Source organism: Sander lucioperca, chromosome 20 (assembly GCF_008315115.2).
Source record: "Sander lucioperca isolate FBNREF2018 chromosome 20, SLUC_FBN_1.2, whole genome shotgun sequence".
NCBI lineage: Eukaryota > Metazoa > Chordata > Actinopteri > Perciformes > Percidae > Sander > Sander lucioperca.
This window is the reverse complement of record NC_050192.1, coordinates 16,159,900-16,166,769: the sequence shown is the minus strand read 5'-3', so window position 1 is coordinate 16,166,769 and position 6,870 is coordinate 16,159,900. Positions and strand designations below refer to the sequence as shown.

Here is a 6,870-nt window from a genome sequence, read left to right as displayed (position 1 = left end):
GTCTACGCTGTATACAGCGAACGGGTTGGGTTTAGGAAAAGAAGAACGGGACGGTTGGGTTTAGGAAACGTGACATGCGGGACGCGGTCCCCGGTCTCCTGGGTGAAAGCCCTGTGTTTGACCCATCCTCCCGCCCCTGACCAACCTTCCTTCACAGATTTTCGCCCTTTCATTCTACTCGCTACAGCGTAAATTGACACGCAATCGCAAGGTAATGTAAGTCAATGGAGGCCAAACGGCGTTGATAAACACGCTAAAAAAAACGATTATGCGTCTTGATAACACGCCAAAATGGCATATGAATTGGCTTGTCATACATACGCCATCTTCGTGAGATCAGTCTGTACAAAGAGTCGATATACGGTTTAGGGCTGCAACTAACGATTATTTTCATAGTCGATTAAACTGTCGATTATTTTCTCGATTAATCGATTAGTTGTTCGATCTATGAAATGTCAAAACACGGTGAAAAATGTGGATCAGTGTTTCCCAAAAAGCCCAAGAGGACGTCCTCAAACGTCTAGTTTTGTCCAAAAGTCAAAGATATTCAGTTTACTGTCACAGAGGAGAGAAGAAACTAGAAGATATTCACATTTAACAAGCTGGAATCAGAGAAATCTTTTTTTTTTTTTTTAATAAAAAAAATGACTCAAACGATTAATCGATTATCAAAATAGTTGCCGATTAATTTAATAGTTGACAACTAATCGATTAATCGATTCATCGTTGCACCTCTAATACGGTTAGTGCACGGTGAAAACAAATACAATAGTCCAAGTAAAAAATCTGAATGTAGTACAGTCTATATACGGTTTGTGCAACTGGAATAGTGCAAAAGAGCATTAAAACAACCATGACAGCACTGTAGCGATCTATCAATCGTTTGACAGGGATGAATCTGCTCAGCGCGGAGAGGAAGAGGAGGGAGCGATGAAGAGCTGTGCGGCAACGACGGAAAAGAGTTGAGTCAAAGAGGCTGCAGAGCGGGCTGTGAGTGTTTTGTAAAAGGAGTTTATGTGTTTTATTAGTGTTGCAGAGGCTGCTGGGCCTCATTATGACTCCCATTACCTTCATTATGTCCCGAGGCCCCACCCCCCCACCCCACGGCGGCGGGCTGCACTGACTCTTCTCTAGATAACACCTGCAGGCCAACGTCCCCTCTTACAGCCATAACAACACATAATGTTATTACTCCGTTAAATGGCCTTCTCCCTGCAGCTTTACGGCTGCTGTTACATCACATCAGCTCTCTGCACAGAAACACTCTCAGTTCAGGCTACGTTCACACTTGGCGTCTATTTTTTTTTAAACTGCCAGTGTCTGTTCTTATATTATACATTACATTATACATTATAAAAGCACAGTAGGTTATATGCTATGACCGTGTACAGGGAACTGGCTCTCTTTTATCTAACGTTAGCACCGCTCCACATAGTGCTCTAGGATACTGTAGCCGTAGCTGTTATGGTTTTTTTACTACAGAAGCACCTCAGTCAACTTTTTCTTGTCAAAAAAGATCCCATCTGTGAAAGCAGCGCGTATATGGACATGTACCATCCAAGGGGGTGAGCTTCTCCTCGGACCGCCAACCTCCTATGGCGCCATCTTGATGCTAACAAGCCATCACCTCCCGTTAGCATCCCATTGACTCCCATTGATTTTGACGTCACTTTGACAGAGAATAACTTTACATCTGAAGAGTTTAAAGACTCTATTTGTCCGTTGTTTATTTCTAAAGAAACACGACAATGTATAAAAGGCTCCATTACCTTGTATCTCACGTTATGGCTCCGTAGCAGACGTTTTTATAAAAATAGGCTAACGATTGTGTCATAACCACGTGACTTACTGTCTCATAGTAGAGGAATTACCGTATAGTACAGGAGAAGCGCGCAGGCAGTTTGGACTTACATTAGCTGTTTAAGTTTAATTACTAATGTTAACTATCATTTTAGTGATCAATAATTAGCCTGTGTCTATGTTATCTCCTTACATATACCTACGCTCTCCGTCTCTGCTAGATTGGGAATGATTGAGATTTCTCTTGGCACAGCTACCAGAAGACTTCCAACTTTCAGACAGGTTGCTCACGTCACATCTACGTCGTCTCTCTCAGTTGGAGGCTGCTCAGTAACGCTCAGCCATCACCGGAAAAGAGCTGCTAATATCCTTCACTGGTCTCCGTCCATGTTGGTCCATTTTATATATGTAATTTTATATATGTCAATGGTACCATCACAGCGACTTCCGAGAAGCGAGGCGCTGGGTTGGCCGCTCCACATTTGCATAAGATTGAGGTCCAGGCTACTTCATGCAGATCAGGGGAGAGTCCAGCTCGACTCGCCGTCTCTCAAAAAACTCCTGAACATCTTTTAAACTGACAGTTATAAATGAATCGTGCAATGCTGGGAAGTCATACACATCTCACAAAACTTAAAAAAAAGGTAAGTTTTTGTGTACCAAGTGACTGATGGGAACAAGTACGTACTCCAGTATTTAGCCAGAACCCTGCAGTCGGTAGCTTGAGGTCACAAATCTGTATCAACACAGATTTAAAAAAAAAAAAAAAAAAAAGGAAACTGCTCCACTATCTGCACCAGACCATAATACCTGCCTCTGTAACCATGGCAACAGAGGGACACATGCACAGCAAACACACAACTCTCTGAAAAACTCCTATCCCTAGGGCACACACACACACACACACACACACACACACACACACACACACACACACACACACACACACACACAAAACCGGTTCTTGAACGGTGCACTAGTGTAATTTCCTCGCATTAGGCTGCATGTTTCCTGAAAACAACATGTGCTCAAAATCACTAAAACAGCTGATGCAGCTAAAAACAGCTCGAACAACAGTCAACACGGCCTCACAAACCGGAAGACAAACTCCCAGCCAGTTGTCACGGTGTGTGAAAGAGCGTGAGTGTATGTGAAGGAGTGTAAAAAGGCGGTGAACGTGATCTAAGTAACGTCTGACTTACCGGCTGACGGATGAGCTCATTTCAGGAAACGAGGAGAAAGTCCAAACACGGCCAATAATTCGGTGGAAATAAACCGACTCGGAGATTCGGAACCACTACCGGTGGTGGGCTTGTAGTCGGCTGATAAGAGCTGAGTAATCAGACTCATCTGCAGACCTGAATCCTCTTCAGACTGCAGTAAGAACAAACACACACAACCCAGCGACTGGAGAGCGCCGGGAAAACACGGAGCTACCTGTTGCAGGTAAGCCACGCCCCCTCTGAGCGCACACGCGCGCGCACACACACACACACACACACACACACACACACACACACACACACACACACACACACACAAACACACACACACACACACACCTGCAGCTGCGCACCTGCTTTTAAATGTGTCCTACCTAGTTTCCAAGCCACGCCCCCTCTGAGCACATTACACACACACACACACCTGCAGCTGCTCACCTGATTTTACCTGCGTCCCTTTTAAATGTGTCCTACCTAGTTTCCAAGCCATGCCCTCTCTGCATCTCTCTCACACACACACACACACACACACACTCACACACACACACACACACACACTTACACAGACACACACACACACCTGCAGCTGCTCACCTGCTTTTACCTGCGTGCTGCGTCCCATTTCTTTTTATTTCTTTTACGGGTAACAACTTCTAAATGTGTACTACCTTCACATCCTCAGACAGAACAAAGTGGGCTTTCACGCCTTTCAATAACTTGTATTAAAGCAGCCATATTATGCTCACTTTCAGGTTCATAATTGTATTTTAAGGTTGTACCAGAATAGGTTTACATGGTTTAATTTTCAAAAAACACCATATTTGTGTTGTACTGCAGCGCTCTCTCTCACTGCTGCAGATCCTCTTTTCAGCTGGTCTCTGTTTTAGCTACAGAGTGAGACCTCTTTTCTTCTTCTTCTTCTTCTGTACTATCTTTGATTGCACTGCACATGCCCAGTAGCTCAGATGTAGATCATGTCAGCTAGCTAGCTCCATAGACAGTAAAAGAAAGGCTGTTTCTACAACTTGGGTCAGTTACAAGGCAGGATTAGCTGGGAGACTTCTAAATGAGGGCGCACATGGAAGTAGTTCTTTTGTAGATTATGGTGAACTTGTGTGTGTTGTAGCAGTGCTTTGCTATTGAGAACAAGGTAGCATGCTAGCGTTAGCATTAGCGTTAGCATGCTAACGCTAACGCTACGAGCTAATGGTTGCGGTTAGCCTGCTCGTTTCGGCTTGTGACGTCACAAGCCGTGCCGATTTTGAACAGCTCACCCAGAGACTGAAGGCAGGACACATTCAGAAACCATATCTCACTCTAAACAGCATGGATGGATTTTTTTCAAAGTTTGTATATGTGTGGAAACAGCAGAGACACAACATAACACCCCAAATCCCAGAAAAAAGTGATTTTTTCATAATATGGGCACTTTAAGCCTCGCCGTGTGTGCGTACTCGGGCACAGAAGATAGAAGAAGTGGAGCAGGGTTATGGGAATGGGACGCGGCCCAGCCAGCGAACTTTAATTTTGTCATCAAACCACAAACACATAAACCTCCACCATCCATCCCAGAGCTGTAAACATATGAGAGTATTTTAATCAATAATAATAAACCTTATTCTTAGGCCTATGTTTCAAAACGAAGTTATAAAGCATGTTAACGTACAAAATAATAGAATAAGTAAAAAAAATTACACAACAAAAAAAAACATTTGAGAAGCTCCAGCTCCAAATGTATGGTATGATGTTAACTGATGTTGATGGAGAAATTAAATAAATTAAAAACAATTACCGTCTGGCGAGGTCGGTGACTCGAGTCTGTTCTGTGTGTTCCGTGCCGTCGTCCGTCGGAGGAGCCGTCGGCGTTCATTTTCACCAACCTGACATGTTCAGACGGAGACAGGGCAGTCGGGACTCACCCGGAAATGGCGAGCGGGATGAGCCTCTCAAAATCTGACCAAAATCTTTTAAACTGACGATCTGAAATGAAGACAGATTCAGCAACTGCACGGCCTATTTCTCTCTTAAAATGTTTTCAGAAACACGTTTCGGTGAACTATTTTAGTACAATATGAGATCGTATTCTGAACGAGCCGCCATTAATGGCCGGTTGAAAAATCCAAAATCCGGAAGCAGCAGCCAGACCCACGTGACGCGTTCATCCAATCAGCTGCCGGTTTTCATTTTTTGGGCGACAACACAGATTAGCGCCGCCTGCTGTTATGGAGACGTATTAACGTCTCGTCTCTTCGGTGTGTTCTGAGGCATTTTTTCGACCAACTCGGGGAGACTGATCAGTCCAACTGCCTTTTCTGCCGACGGTCGGCCGTGGGCCCGGTGTGTAGCTGCCTTAAAAGGACAATTCCAGTTTAACACAACTTTGATTCTGCATTATTTTATGCACATTAGAAGTCCACTTGACCAACATATTCTCACTCCCATCGCGTGAACTAGAGACGCTCGGTCAGGTGGCTTTGGCGTTTGTTATTCACGCTAAAAGTCCCCTTAATGTCGGGACTCTTGGCGTCACTTTTTGGCGCTCTGGGTCAGGACGTACTGACTGGCATGCGGCACAAAAATGGGACAGGTTAAGTTTAGGAAAAGATGGCGGGTGGGGTTACAAAATGTACGCTTCTGTGACACGCGGGACAAGATGGGAGCACGATCCCCGGTCTCCTGGGTGAAAGTCCTGCCTCCTTAAGCTGCATTTTGGTCGTTCATACTACTCGCTACCGTTGTCTCTCCCATACTACGGCATCTTAACCCAATTGTTGACTATCTTGACAACCCGTTTAACCATAAGGCGTCAACATTTTACAAAAACTCAATTTATTTAACTAGTAACATATGGGACAATTTGAGAATAATTTGGCAGAAAGACCTTGATTGTGCGATTGGCATGGATACATGGAAACAGATTATGGCTTATAATGGTAAATATATCAAGGAAGCTAGGGGGAAATTTATTCAGTATAAAATATTGCAATGGTACTACTGGACACCAAATAGGCTTTTCAAAATAGAACTAATAAGTACCAACACATGTTGGAAATGTAAAAATGTAGATGGGAATATTTTTGCATATCATTTGGGAATGCTCTATGGTCAAACCATTTTGTCATAACATACTGAAATTCTGAGGGACATGGGCAGGAGTAACCATGCCAATATCTCATATATTCAATATCACATATTCAGTCCTGATGGTTGGGATTAGCCTGGTCCTACCAGACTCTGGTCCATTAGCCTGGTCCTACCAGACTCTGGTCCATTTGCCTGGTCCTACCAGACTCTGGTCCATTAGCCTGGTCCTACCAGACTCTGGTAAATTAGCCTGGTCCTACCAGACTCTGGTCCACTAGCCTGGTCCTACCAGACTCTGGTCCTACCAGACTCTGGTAAATTAGCCTGCTCCTACCAGACTCTGGTCCACTAGCCTGGTCCTACCAGACTCTGGTCCATTAGCCTGGTCCTACCAGACTCTGGTAAATTAGCCTGGTCCTACCAGACTCTGGTAAATTAGCCTGCTCCTACCAGACTCTGGTTCACTAGCCTGGTCCTACCAGACTCTGGTAAATTAGCCTGCTCCTACCAGACTCTGGTCCACTAGCCTGGTCCTACCAGACTCTGGTTCACTAGCCTGGTCCTACCAGACTCTGGTAAATTAGCCTGGTCCTACCAGACTCTGGTCCATTAGCCTGGTCCTACCAGACTCTGGTCCAACCAAACTCTAGTACATTTCATTTGTACAGAGAGTCTGGCCTCTCCACATTACAAACAAGACACTTATTTTACAGGTGGTAGTAACAAGGTATTCACTACAAAGTGGAACAAATAACATATGAAC

At 44.4% G+C, this 6,870-nt stretch overlaps 1 protein-coding gene across 2 annotated transcripts in view; it reads right to left on the bottom strand.

Annotated features, from left to right (window-relative positions):
* The window catches only part of si:ch211-137a8.2 (uncharacterized protein LOC777613 homolog), a 63,180-nt gene extending 59,890 nt beyond the window's left edge, over window positions 1–3,290 (bottom strand). The window contains exon 1 of one of the 2 annotated variants that reach the window (XM_035995849.1): window positions 2,999–3,290. The gene's annotated coding sequence lies outside the window, so the exon portion shown is untranslated. The remainder of the gene's footprint in view (window positions 1–2,998) is intronic. The other variant, XM_035995848.1, reaches the window with a different exon arrangement.
* Between the last annotated feature and the right edge of the window lie 3,580 nt (window positions 3,291–6,870).